This window comes from Equus quagga, chromosome 10 (assembly GCF_021613505.1).
Source record: "Equus quagga isolate Etosha38 chromosome 10, UCLA_HA_Equagga_1.0, whole genome shotgun sequence".
In the NCBI taxonomy this organism is placed as follows: Eukaryota; Metazoa; Chordata; class Mammalia; order Perissodactyla; family Equidae; genus Equus; species Equus quagga.
In genome coordinates, this window is record NC_060276.1 from 86,708,449 (window position 1) to 86,722,483 (window position 14,035).

Genomic DNA, 14,035 nt, shown 5'->3' on the forward strand with positions numbered 1-14,035 from the left:
TGAGAAGGTGATGGGGGACAAGTTTGGACTTGCAAGAGGACTAAACTGCTTTATATGAGAATCAGCTGAGATCCTAGGAGCAGGGCAAGAACCTGGAGCAGAGGCGGGAGAAGCAAAAGAAGGGAGGTGGCAGAGCCCTGCTGGGAGAGGTCAAGAAGAGGCGATCTTGTGGCGAGATGAGCAAGTGGGCATGGAAGAGAGAAATAGCAAGAGGGATTGAATTTGCTCTGCCAGGCAGGATGTAATCCCTTCCTATATCTACCTCAGAAAATCCAAGTCACTTCTGAATGCTTTGGCCCAACTGAATTATCTCAGGAGAATAGAAATTGATGTGGACCTTGTGTGGAAGATGCCAGAAGGGAGGAGACAGGCAACATCTTGGCCACATGATGGGGAAAGGAGAGCTCAGGCTCATTGGGGTAGGGCTCTGGCCCAGAAAGAGCGGCTGCCATGGGCAGCCCCACATGTTCTTGTACTGACTTCTTAGGGTGTGGTATTGCTCATTTCCTCCTGTAAAGGGTCTGCTGCAGACTGAATGTTTGTGTCCTCTCCAAATTCATATGTTGAAATCTAAGCCCCAATATGATGGTATTAGGGGATGGGGCCTTTGGGAAGTGACTAGGTCACTTCATGAATGGAATTAATGCCCTTATAAAAGAAACCCCAGAAAGCTCCTGGCCTATTCCACCATTTGAGGACATAGCGAGATGGCCATCCATGAATCAGGAAGTGGGTTCTCACCAGACACCAAATCTGCTGGCGCCTTGATCTTGGATTTCCCAGCCTCCAGAGCTGTGAGAAATAAATGTCTGTTGTTTATGAGCCACCCAGCCCATGGTCATCTGTGATAGCAGCCCGAACGGACTAAGACAGGGTCTTATTTATTATTTTAATCTCTCATCAGTTTATTATAATGAGACACTCCATTGCCTTGAGCTCAGTAATTGCTTTAAGCAGCAGAGCCTTCCTTGGCCTGATAAAATAGTCATCATGTTAAGAGTCATTAGGGTTGGAATTGAAGAAATCTAGAGCCTTTGCCTTAGCACTTTGACTTAGCAATTAAGTTTTTGATTTTGCACACTTAGGTAAATGGAAAAGCACTTTGAACTCACTTTTGGATAATTAGCACAAAGAGAAGATGGCTTTGCAAGTCACAATGTGGCACGGTTCAAACTGAGCAAATGAGAACAAAAATCAACAGTTTCATATTCATACAAACCTTCTGCCACAAAGAATTTTCATTTAATTTAAAGTGATAAATCTGGGTAATTATGTGATATGATTATTCATAAAACTGTTAATCAAACACATATATTTTGTAGCATCTCATACATAACTCTGCAATTGGAATATTTTAGGAAAATATATTATTTGAATTTTAAAATATCACTCCATTGTAACTATGTATCAGCAAAAATGGAAAAAAATATATCTTGGCTAGTTCTGTTTAGTCAGTTCTTGTAATGGAAGGTGTTAGATAGTATCCAAGAAATACAAATATAAATACAAATATAAATAACGCAATGGGCTTGCTTCCAATGTGTAATTCCTGATAAACATCCAGCATAAATAAAGAAATATAAATTGGGTCTAAAATGGATATAAAAATGTTTTAAAAGTAAAAGTTTGTCATAGATAAAAGACAAAAAGTCTTTTCTCCGTTTTCTTTATTTTGTTAAGTTTATACATAAGTACTTCTTGAGGGCATCTAATGCTTTTACTAGCCAATACCTTATTCAGCCATTTCCTACCTGAGATAGGAATGTATAAATACAACCAAAATGAAGATGGAAAGTTTGGAGGTGATTTAAAAAGCTGCATGTGTTTTAAATAGCAGAACATGATACCTAGTGCTAATGTTTGGAGGAATCCACAGATTGACTTTTATTTTATTTAATTAATTTATTTTTTTGAGGAAGATTAGCCCTGAGCTAACATCTGCTGCCAATCCTCCTCTTTTTTTTGCCAAGGAAGACTGGCCCTGAGCTAACATCCATGCCCATCTTCCTCTGTTTTCTATGTGGGACGCCTATCATAGCATGGCGTACCAAGCGGTGCCATGTCCGCACCCGGGATCTGAACCTGCGAACCTCAGGCGGTTGAAGCGGGACGTGCGCACTTAACTGCTGTACCATCAGGCCGGCCCCCACAGATTGACTTTTAGACACTAAGCTTCGCTTGTGCTCTCATTAAATGAAATTAATTCTCACGTGGTCTGGGGGGGCACCTTTCAAAAGAATATTCTCTTTTCAGTAGCTTAGAGGTATTCATTTGCCTCACTTGGATTATCCATATTCTCTTTCAGCTCAGCAATTTCCAGCTCACTTTAGAAAGTCATTTCATCCTTGGATGGGAGTGCATTTCCAGATATGTTGGGCACTTCTGATCCCTATTGGCTCAGAGGCCTTCTGAGATCACAGTCAGTGGAAACATTTTTCTGTGGATGACAACAATTGAGAGAATTATGGGTAACTCCGAGCCGGTGAAATAAGCAGTTCATTTTCAATTGGGGTGGTTCTCTCGCAGATTAGCAGATGGGTTGGCAGTCAAGATTAAAGAGCATATTGAGGATTGAAAAAAAATGAAAACTTAATTAACTTCATTCTACTGTCAATGGACATTTAGGTTTTCTGCAGTTTTTCAATATTACAAATAATGTTGCGATGATGATTGTGGATGTTTCCCTGAGCCTATAAAATTTTCTCTAGAATATGTTCCCATAAGTAGAATTCCTGGGTCAAAGGGTGTATGCATCTTCAGTTTTACCAGATATTATCACATTGCTCTCCAAAATGCCTGTACCAATTTACACTCCCATCAGCAGGACATGAGAGTATCTGTTATTTATTCTACATCCTCACCAAAACTCAGTATTATCTGAATTTTTAACTTTTCTTGGTCCAGTGGAGGTAAAGTTGCATTTCATTACTGTTTTAATTTGTATTTCTCTGATGCATGGTCATATGGGACCTCTTTTCATATATCTGTGAGTTACCGATTCATATTCTGTTGGCTTGTTTGTTTTTCTCCCCTATTGGTTTGTAGGAGCGGATTAAAAATTATTCTGTGTAATTTTATGTCTTGCAAATAGCACCTCCTAGCCCATGCATTTTCTTTTCACTTTATCTTTTAGGGCATTTTGTAGTCCAGAAGTATATAATTTCCGTATAGTCGAATTTGTTGATTTTGCCTTTGGTATGTTAACAGATCGTTCCCCGCACCATGGTCATGAACATATTTGTCTAAATTTGGTTCGAAAATTTGTAAAGCTTTATTTTTCACAACTGGAATTTATTTTTGTTCGTTGTGTATATTAGTTCTCTTTTGCTGTGTAACAAGTTACTACAGACACTGCAGCTTATAATAGCACGAATTTATCAGCTCACGGTTCTGTAGGTCGGAAGTCTGGGATAACCTAGCTGAGCTCTCTGCTAAGGATCTCACAAGGTTGAAATCTAGTTGTTGACTGTGTGCTCATCTGGAACTTACAGTCCTCTTCCAGGCTAACATAGTTGTGGCAGAATTTAGTTTCTTGCAGCTGTAGGAGTGAAGTCCCCATTTCTTTTATGGCTGTTAGTCAGAGTCTGCTCTCAGCTCCTACAGTCTACCCACATTCCTTGCCATGTGGTCCCCTCCATCTTCAAAGCAAGCAATGAAGAATCTCCCTTGTGTGGAATCTCTCTCATGCTTCAAAGCTCTCTGATTATGAATATCTTCAGGAAGAGTCTCATCCTTTTTATAGGCTCACCTGATTAGGTCAGGCCCACCCAGGATAATCTCCCTATCTTAAGGTCAACTGATTTGGGAACTCAAATTTGTGGGTGCAAAACTTCTTTACAGCACCACCTAGATTAGTATTTGATTGAATAACTAGGAGAAGGTGTGTATGTATGTCCTAAGGGCCTATAATCTTGCAAACAATCTTAGAATTTTGCCTACCACATGGTGTAAAGTAAGGATTCATATATTTTCCATATGCATCACCATTTTATTTCCATTTTGGAAAATTTAAAACATATACAAAAGTAGATAAAATAGTTTCTTGAATCTCTATGTTCCCAGCACCCAGCTTCTGTGATTCCACATGGCCACTCTTGTCTCATCTAGGTCCCAACTCCTTTCTCCCCCCCTCCCTAGATTATTTTTCAGCAAATTCAAGACATGCTAATTCATCTGTAAATGCTTCCATATGTGTCTTTAAAGACAAGGACATATCCTCAGGGGTCCATTACAACCCCAGCATTGATATGTGGTAATACATGCATAGAGTAGTACCAACTCAGTAAGCTCACCCGAGATTTGGTGTCCAGATTTGTTATTGGGGTTTCATTAAGTAGGCATGATTGATCATCATCCATGTAGTTGAACTCAGTCTTCATCCCCTCTCTGCTCCCAGAAGTCAGACTGATATGCTCCGCTTAGCCCCAACTCTCTAATCGTGTGGTTGGTCCTCTTGGCGTGGTCAGCCTCTATCCTGAGTCATCTTGTTAGCATAAACTACAAGGTATGGTCTGAACGGTGCATTACTATGAATAAAAGAGACACTCCTATCTCTGGGAAATACCAAGGGTTTAGAGGTTACCTACCAGGAACTGGGGACAAATGAAGATGAAGATTTGACCAAAAAGGGCTTTGGAGCTCTGGAATCTGTATGAACTCTGGAAAAACAAAACTGAAACTGGCTGGGCTGGGAATCAGGTTTTCTGAGCCCAGATGACCTTCAAGTCAGGATGGCACAGAATTGCAGAATTCAACTATAAAAAACTCAACTAAATAAAACTGGCTCTGTCTCAAAAACAGGCATGTCTTTTAAAAAAAAAGGTCTTTGAGAAGTGCTCAGAGGGCTGAAATGGATGTGTTATCTAATTCTGCTCCTCTGTAAAGGCACTGAAATTATGTCTTTTTATAATGTGACATCCACGAACTGTCCTATTCTATCCAATGCATTTAATGGTAATGGTGAAAACTGAGCCCAAAATAAGTGCCTTTAAAAATCCTATCACAACTGTCTCGCAATTGACGGATCTACAAGTCTTTTCTCTAAAAGAGCTTCATTGTTACGTGCAGAGGAGAAATTGGCCCCCTACAAGGAGTATGCATTAAGTGATCTTAATATATTTTCAAAGAGACAAGCCAGCTTCTCCCAGTTGTAGCTTTAGTCCCGGTTTTTGTTCTGTTGAACACCATCTGAGGATGGGATGGATACCATGACCATCACTTGGATCTTCTTGCAGCCAGAAGGAGTCCTTGGCCTATGGACTCGATGAGGTACTCTGAGCGAATGCCAAGGTGTTTGGCAGATTTAAAATGTATGTGTACAAACTGATCTGCCACAGTGCTGGAACTCAGAAACACATATGTTCTCATACTCCAAGCCCGGAACTCTCTCCATCCCAAGATCTGTCTCCCCATTAACTGTCCAGCAACGTAGCTGTGAAGCCCAGCACACGAGGTAAGTTCCTTTGAGGAGCATGGGCTGCTAACCACGGTGGACTTCAGGGACGAAGTGACTACTTTTGTTCCTCCCTGGCTCCCACCACTAGAATCTCCATTTGGATCACCAAGGCCAGCTTCTGGGGAACAGAGGTTTGTTGACTGTGGGCTTGGACCTGTTGGTTGGCAGACTGTCCTTTGGAGGGAGGCTGTTCACGTGGGAGCAAATTTCTGGGAAGAAGTGGAGCTCTGGATTGCTGCTCCTCCAGAGGGGAGCTTCTAGAAGAAACAGCATGTTGGGAGCTAGAGCCAGCAGGGGGAGACTTGTAAGACAGCCCTGAAGAGTTAGCGGAATGTCATTTTGCCATGTGGCTCAGGGAAGCAGAGGGTGAGGCTGGGTTTGTATGAGAACTGTGCTGGGGGCTGAAGCGCCTCCTGAAGAGGCTGCTGTGGAGGAATGGATGCTGAGACTCCGAGGAGGAAGGCTTTGGGTCCGGGAAGTTGCTGCCAAACAGGGCTAGGTAGGGTGCAGGAGTAAAGCTTTTGTGCTGTCCCATGCCTGCTTACAGACTGACTTGAGTCCGGGCTCTGTGGTTCTGCAATTTAGACCGTTGCTCTTCTGGAAAGCTTGGCTGAAGGGAGCCTGGCAGGAGAACTCTTTGTAGCCAGAACCCTTGGGAGTTTTCTTCTCAGACTGCTCCAGTGCCGCTGTCTGGTCAGCCAGAAAATTGAGGGGGTGATTACTGAGAGCTAAGGAGTGATGGTCCAGAAGAGTTGGGCTTTGGACAATTTCTTTTTTCTTTAAATTATATTATTGAGGTCATATTTGCTTATAACATGTAAATTTCAGGTGTACATTATTGTATATCAGTTTCTGTGTAGACTGCATCATATTCACCACCAATAGTCTAGTTTTTATTCATCACCATACGTATGTGCCCCTTTGCCCCTTTCACACTTCCTCCACCCCATTCCCATTTGGTAACGACTAATCTGTTCTCTTTGTCCATGTGTTTGTTTATCTTCCCACATGAGTGAAATCATACAGTGTTTGCCTTTCTTTGTCTGGCTTATTTCACTTAGCACAATATCCTCAAGGTCCATCCCTGTTGTCACAAATTGCACAATTTTGTCTTTTTATGGCTGAGTAGTATTCCATGGTATATATGTACCACATCTTCTTTATCCATTCATAAGTTGATGGGCACTTGAGTTGCTTCCACGTCTTAGCTATCATGAATATCCACAATATTGGAATATTGTGAATATTTATTGTGAATGCTTCAAAGAACAAAGAGATGCATATATCTCTTTGATTTTGTTGATTTCACATTCTTTGGATAAATACCCAGTAGTGGAATAGCTGGATCATGTGGTATTTCTATTTTTAACTTTTTAAGAAATCTCCATACTGCTTTCCACAGTGGCTGCACCAGTTTGTACTCCCACCAGCAGTGTATGAGGGTTCCCTTTTCTCCACATCCTGTCCGACACTTATCTTTTTTATTTTAACATAATAGCCATCCTAACATGTGTGAAGTGATATCTTATTGTGGTTTTTATTTGCATTTGCCTAATAATTAGTGATGTTGAACATCTTTTCATGTGCCTCTGGCCATCTGTATATCTTCTTTGGAGAAATGTCTGTTCAGATTTTTTGCCCATTTTTTCATTGGGTTGTTAGTTTTTTTGTTGAGATGTATGAGTTCTTTATAAAGTTTGGATATTAACCCCTTATCAGATATATGGTTTGCAAATATCCTCTCCCAGTTGTTAGGTTGTCTTTTCGTTTTGTTGATGGATTCCTTTGCTGTGCAGAAGCTTTTTAGTTTGATGTAGTCCCATTTGTTTATTTTTTTCTATTCTTTCCCTTGCCTGGTCAGACATGGTACTTGAACATATGCTGCTAAGACTGATGTCGAAGAACATACTGCCTATATTTTCTTCTAGAAGTTTCATGGTTTCAGGTCTTCCATTCAAGTCTTTAATCCATTTTGAGTTAATTTTTGTGTATGGTGTAAGATAATGGTCTACTTTCATTCTTTTGCACATGGCTGTCCAATTTTCCCAACATGTTTATTGAAGAGACTTTCCTTTCTCCATTGTGTGTTCTTGGCTCCCTTGTTGAAAATTAGCTGTCCATGGACGTGTGGGTTTATTTCTGGGCTCTCAATTCTGTTCCTTTGACCTCTGTGTCTTTTTTGGTGCCAGTACTGTGCCGTTTTGTTTACTATAGCTTTGTAGTATATTTTGAAACCAGGGAGTCTGATATCTCCAGCTTTGTCCTTTTTTCTCAGGATTCCTGTGGCTGTTGAGGGTCTTTTCTTGTTTCATTTCTAATTTTATTTGTTTGAGTCTTCTCTCTTTTCTTCTTAGTGAGTCTGGCTAAGGGTTTGTCAATTTTGTTTATCTTCTGAAAGAATCAGCTCTTAGATTCATTAATCCTTTCTACTGTATTTTTTTTAGTCTCTGTTTTTTATCTCTTGTTTCTGGTTGTTCTATTTTTCCATTATTTCTTTTCTGCTGTATTTCTGACTGCCATTTCATCTTCCTGGTTTTCTGTGATGGTTTTCTCAGTTTTCTCTTTATTTATGATTTGTTGACTTTGCTCTGATTTTTTGTTTAGTGGTTAACATGAGGTTTGTATAAAAGATCTCATAGATGAGATAGTCCATTTTCTGATGGCCTCTTATCTCCATTAGCCCAAGTAGGTTCCATCCCTTTCTTATTCCCCTTCTATGGTTTTATTGTTATACATTATTCTTTTTTTGTGTTGTGAGTTTGTGACTAAATTGAAGTGTTTATAGTTATTTTTGATGCTTTCTTTCCCTTTATCTTTTATGTTTCAATTAAGTGTTTGCTAACCTATTCTGATAGAGAGCTGCAATTTTCTAATTTTGTCTGTCTATTTATCTCCTTGCTCCAAGCTTTGCAAACCTTTGCCTTTTTGTTTCAGGTAGGAGGGTTCCTTTCATCATTCCTTGTAAGGCAGGTCTAGTGGTGATGAACTCTTTCAGCTTTTGTTTATCTGGGAAAGCTTTTATTTCTACATCATATCTGAAGCATAATTTTGCTGGATAGAGTATTCTTGGCAGATAGTTTCTGTCTTTCAGTATTTTGAATATTTCATTCCATTCTCTCCTAGCCTGTAAGGTTTCTGCTGAGAAATCCATTGACAGCCTGACAGGGGTTCCTTTTGAGGTTATTTTCTTCTGTCTTGCTGCCCTTAATATTTTTTCTTTGTCATTGACTTTTGACAGTTTTAACGTTATATGCCTTGGAGAAGGTCTTTTTGCATTGATGTCATTGGGAGTTCTATTGGATTCAAGTACTTGTTATGTCTAGTTGCCTCTCCAGGTTTGGGAAGTTCTCAGCTATTATTTCTTTGAACAAGCTCTCTGCCCCTTTCTTCCTCTTTTCTTCCTTTGGGAAACCTATAATCTTTATGTTACTTTTCCTAATTGAGTTGGATATTTCTTGAAGAATTTCTTCATTTTTTAAAAATCCTAATTCTTTCTCCTCCACTGGAAGCATTTCAAGGTTTCTATCTTCGAAGTCACTAATTCTCTGCTCCATAAGGTCTCATCTACTTTTTATGCTTTCTAAATTATTTTTTATCTCATTAATTGTGTTTTTCATATCCAGAATGTTTGTTTGTTTTTTTTAGAGCTTCAATCTCTTTGGTGAAGTATTCCTTTTCTTCATTAATTTTACTCCTGAGCTAATTGAATTGTCTTTCTGAATTTTCTTGTAACTTGTTGAGTTTCTTTATGGTATCTATTTTGAATTCTCTGTCAGTTAGATTGTAATCTTCTGTGACTTCAGGTTTGGTTGCTGGAGGGTTGTCATTTTCCTTCTGTTCTGTCATGGTACTGTAGTTCTTCATGGTGTTTGATGAACGGATCCTCTGCCAATGCATTTGTGGTAGTAACCACCTTTCTTTCTTTCTTTTTTTTTTTAAAGATTGGCACCTGGGCTAACAACTGTTGCCAATCTTTTTTATTTTTTCTCCTTTATCTCCCCCAACCCCCCTGTACACAGTTGTATATCTTAGTTGCAGGTCCTTCTAGTTGTGGGATGTGGGACGCCGCCTCAACGTGGCCTGACGAGCGGTGCCATGTCTGCGCCCAGGATCCGAACCCTGGGTCGCTGCAGCGGAGTGCGCAAACTTAACCACTCGGCCACAGAGCCGGCCCTAAGTAACCACCTTTCTTTGAGTACAGCCTTGGTTACTTTGGCTCTGGTCACCTGGCTCTTGTGTTCCTCCACTGGTTCTCTGTGGGCTTAGATGCTGCTGTCCCATGCACCACCTGTGCTGTTGTTCCCAGGTTGTCTTGGGGTGCTAGTTGCACCACTGCCAGGGGTGCTGGGTTCACGGGTGTCACTGTTGCTGGCAGGGTCCTGGAGACCTGGGACTTGTATACAGCCCCCGCTGCTGATGAAGCTGGTGTCAGGGTTGCCACCACTAGGGGCTGAGTCACCGGTTTTACTGTGGTTCCTGTTGCTTCTGACTGCAGATTCCCCCTGCTACTGTTGTGGGGGGGCAGGAGCTGTTTTTTCTCTTCCCTCCCCATCTGCTTATAGTCGTGCCAGTTGGCTATTTTGCATTTGTGCAGGCTGGGCTGCAGCAGCTCAGCAGGGAGCATTTGTGCAGGTGGGGCTGCTGTGGCACCTTGGGTGCTCCCACAGGCAGGCTACTGCTGCTCTGCAAATATTCACATATGGGCCAGGCTGCCCCTGCCTCCACTCACAGTTGCGCTGGCCACTGTGTGAAGATCCGCATCCTGGATTGCTGTTGCCAGGGAGTGGGAGGGGCTCATTCCCCTAGTTCCACTGTGTCCTGGGGGTCCAGTCCACCCACCTTCAGATGTATTGCTGCATGAATCTGTCAGGAGTCTTTTTGTGCTGTGTAAGAAATCCTCTGTTGGCTAATGGATGTCTGTTTAGTAGTAACTTAGAGAGGAGAGACAAAAGGAAAAACTCAATTCACCCAGATGCTGACATCACTCTCCAGAAGATTTATTTCTACTTTTATACATAAAGACCTGTGACTTTTATGCAAAGCAATGGGGTTGCCAATTTGGGCTGATGGAATGAGAACCTTTTTATGAGGCTTAGCCTATGATTCCTTTACCTTGACTTTGAAGGAGCCATTACTTTGTTTTGATGTCAGGGACCCATGGTGTGGTCTGGTGTCCTTACACAGACAGCTGGTCTGCACCCAGTCTTGGGGCCAGAGAGTTGGAACTTCAGCATCCAGAAAAGCTTTCATGCAGTCCTCCACAGACTGGCTCTTGTTTCTGTCCAGATCACAGACCTCTTGTTTCATCTTTATCATCTGAAGAGCACCTTCCTGATTTCAGCATTCCATTGGAATTTCTTCTGGGCCCTGCTCCTCTTTTCTTCTTCCTTTCCAGAACAAATCTGTTCTCTCTGCTTCTTGTCTTTCTCCTCTTCCAGCATCTCTGCAGTATTTGCTTGTGTATGTCCCTGGCATTCATCCTGGTACTTGGCCATCTGCTCTGGCATTGTCCTGCCAATAGCTTCTTTAAGTTTCTGTAGAGGCTCCTTCAGATGCACCCCCACCCCCAGCTCACAGACAGGAAATTTTTAAGCAAGTATGACCAGGGTGTCCTTGTGGCAGGGCAGGAATGGAGTCAAATGGCCATGTACCTCAGGACAGATCTGGCTGCTCAGCTTCCAGGTTTGCATCTCCATGCCGAATAGGATGTCATTAATATCCTGAGTGGAGAACTTCCATTTGCACTCTCCTTCAGCCTGATAGCTTGAACCAACTGCTCGATGCGCTCTTTCAGGGGCACTGGCAGGCCTTCAGGGAGGGAAGAGAGCTGTCTGAATTCCTAGTTCAATCTCACCCCATTGGAATCTCTTTCATCATCCATATCGCAGAAGGATCTTCTTTCTGGAGATTCACTGAGAAGCTGCTTCAAGTTCAAACCTGTCAGAAAGAACATGGCAATGGCCTCCTGGAGCAAATTGTTCTCAGAAGCAAGGGGTGGGAAGTGTTCCCTGATTCCCAGAGGTTTATGCTCCTTGTGCCTGTTTTTGCCGGGCCTGTTTCTCTGTCTGGAATTTCTTTAACATCTCTTTATCACTTGGATTCCCAGCAGCATTTCTTAGTCTTCTTTCCTTATCAGCATTGAGAGCTGTGAAGCCAGTTTGGGAAACTTGAGACTTGTTCATTCCTTCTCTCCGTCTAAGTGTCATCTGTTTTCTTCTTTATCATCTCACCATCTTCCTTCAACTTCTTTTTTGGTGATTTTTCCTGTTTTCTTTAATGAAGTCATTGTCAGATTCTAATGTTTGCTGTAACTGCAGTGTTCTCAAGTTAATGTAAAATTTTCCATAGTTCAAGGTGAGAGAAGCAGAAACAAGCTTATCACGTGCTTCAAGTCCAAATCCGTCAGTGGGAGAATCGGAGTCATCATACTCATCCCCCATACTGATCAAGTCCTGTATTTGATCTTTTCTATGATTCTTTCCACCCTCGTTTCTAGATTGAAGACTTCCTGCTGTTTCCTGTGCATTCTTCACCAGCTCTGGGTAGAAGAACTTTGGGCAGTGCTTGTTGTCTGGGTGAAAGAGAGTGAGTGTATTCTGAATAATTCTGCAGCTAGTTTAGAATCTCAGTGCTGTTCTGGTCTCCCAATCTCCTCTTGCCCAGGTTTCTTTTAAAAAATGTGGGATTCAGAGGATCTGGGAGAGAGGTGAACTGGATTCTGGTGGGTTCTGACACGACTACAAACAAGTGTTGGTAGTTGTTACCGTTTGGCTTCTTTGTCACAAGTGCGATAGCCCCATGGGCTGCAAATGTCCTCTGGCTGGCAGAGCGCACCAGATGCACTGGCTGCAGCTCCAGTTAGCAACTCGAGCCTGGAGCAAGTCTATCAGTGGTGCCCCATGCAGTTCCATGGTCCCTGTCCACAGATCCAAAAACTCCAGTGAGAGCAAAGAGAGGGAAAATCCCAACTCAAGGACTGTGAAACATCTCCGGAGACAGCAAGTTGGCTTGTGGTTAATGTCCTGGAAAAACTTGGAGATTTGGCTTTTTGAAAACCAGTTGTTACAAAAGAGCACTCACTGAAAACTCAACAATAAGAAAACAAACATACCAATTAAAATGAGCAAAAGATCTGAACAGATACCTCACCAAAGAAGACATACAGATGGCAAATAAACATGAAAAAATGCTCCACAATATATGTCATTAGGGAATTGTAAATTAAAACAACAGTGAGATGCCACTGCACACCTATTAGAACAGCCAAAATCCAGAACACTGACAGCACCAAATGCTACTGAGAATGTGGAGCAGTAGGAACTCTCCTTCATTCCTGATGGGAATGCGAAATGGCGTAGTCACTTTGGAAGACGGTTTGGCAATTTCTTACGAAGCTAAATATGCTCTTACCATAATATCTAGCAATCAAACGTATTGGTATTTATCCAAAAAGTGTTGAAAACTTATATCCATACAAAAACATGCACACAGATGTTTATAGCAGCTTTATGCATAATTGCTAAAACTTGGAAGCAACCAAGATGTTTTGAGTTGGTGAACGGATACATAAACTGTGGTACATGCAGACAAAGGAATATTATTCAACGCTAAAAAGAAATGAGCTGTCAAGTCGTGAAAAGACATGGAGGAATCTTAAATGCATATTACTGAGTGACAGAAGCCAGTCTGAAAAGGCTTCATACCATGTGATTCCAACTACATAACATTCTGGAAAAGGCGAAACTGTGGAGACAATGAAAAGATCCGTGGTTGCCAGGGGTTGAGGAGGGGAGAGGGAGGAATGGGCAGAACATAGAGAATTTTGAGGGCAGTGAAACTATCCTATATGATACAGTAATGGATATGTGTCGTTATACATTTGTCCAAACCCATAGAATGTACAACACCAAGAGTGAACCCTGATGTAAACTATGGACTTTAGTTAATGATAGTGTATCAGTATTGGTTCATCAATTGTAACAAACATACCACACTAATACAAGACATACATAATAGAGAAAACTGTGGGTTGGTGAGGGAGAGGGGGCATATGGGAACTCTCTGTACTTCTAGATTAGTTTTTCTGTAGACCTAAAGCTGCTCTAAAAAATAAAGCTTATTACGTAGTGATTAAGTTCGCATCCTCTGCTTCAGCAGCCTGGGGTTCTCAGGTTCAGATCCCAGGCATGGCCTATGCACCACTTATCAAGCCATGCTGTGGGAGGCGTCCCACATACAAAATAGAGGAAGATGGACACAGATGTTAGCTCAGGGCCAATCTTCCTCAGCAAAAAACAAAAAAATTGGGGCCCGCCCGGTGGCGCAGCGGTTAAGTTCGCACGTTCCGCTTCTCGGCGGCCCGGGGTTCGCTGGTTCGGATCCCGGGTGCGGACATGGCACTGCTTGGCAGCCATGCTGTGGTAGGCGTCCCACGTATAAACTAGAGGAAGATGGGCACGGATGTTAGCTCAGAGCCAGGCTTCCTCAGCAAAAAGAGGAGGACTGGCAGTAGTTAGCTGAGGGCTAATCTTCCTCCAAAAAAAAAAAAAAAAAAAAAAAAACCACTAGGGGCTGGCCCCG

The 14,035-nt window shown here is 41.9% G+C and overlaps 1 pseudogene; it reads right to left on the reverse strand.

Annotated features, from left to right (window-relative positions):
• Window positions 1–10,414: 10,414 nt before the first annotated feature.
• LOC124245495 (ubinuclein-1-like) overlaps window positions 10,415–14,035 on the reverse strand; it is a 26,407-nt pseudogene continuing 22,786 nt past the window's right edge.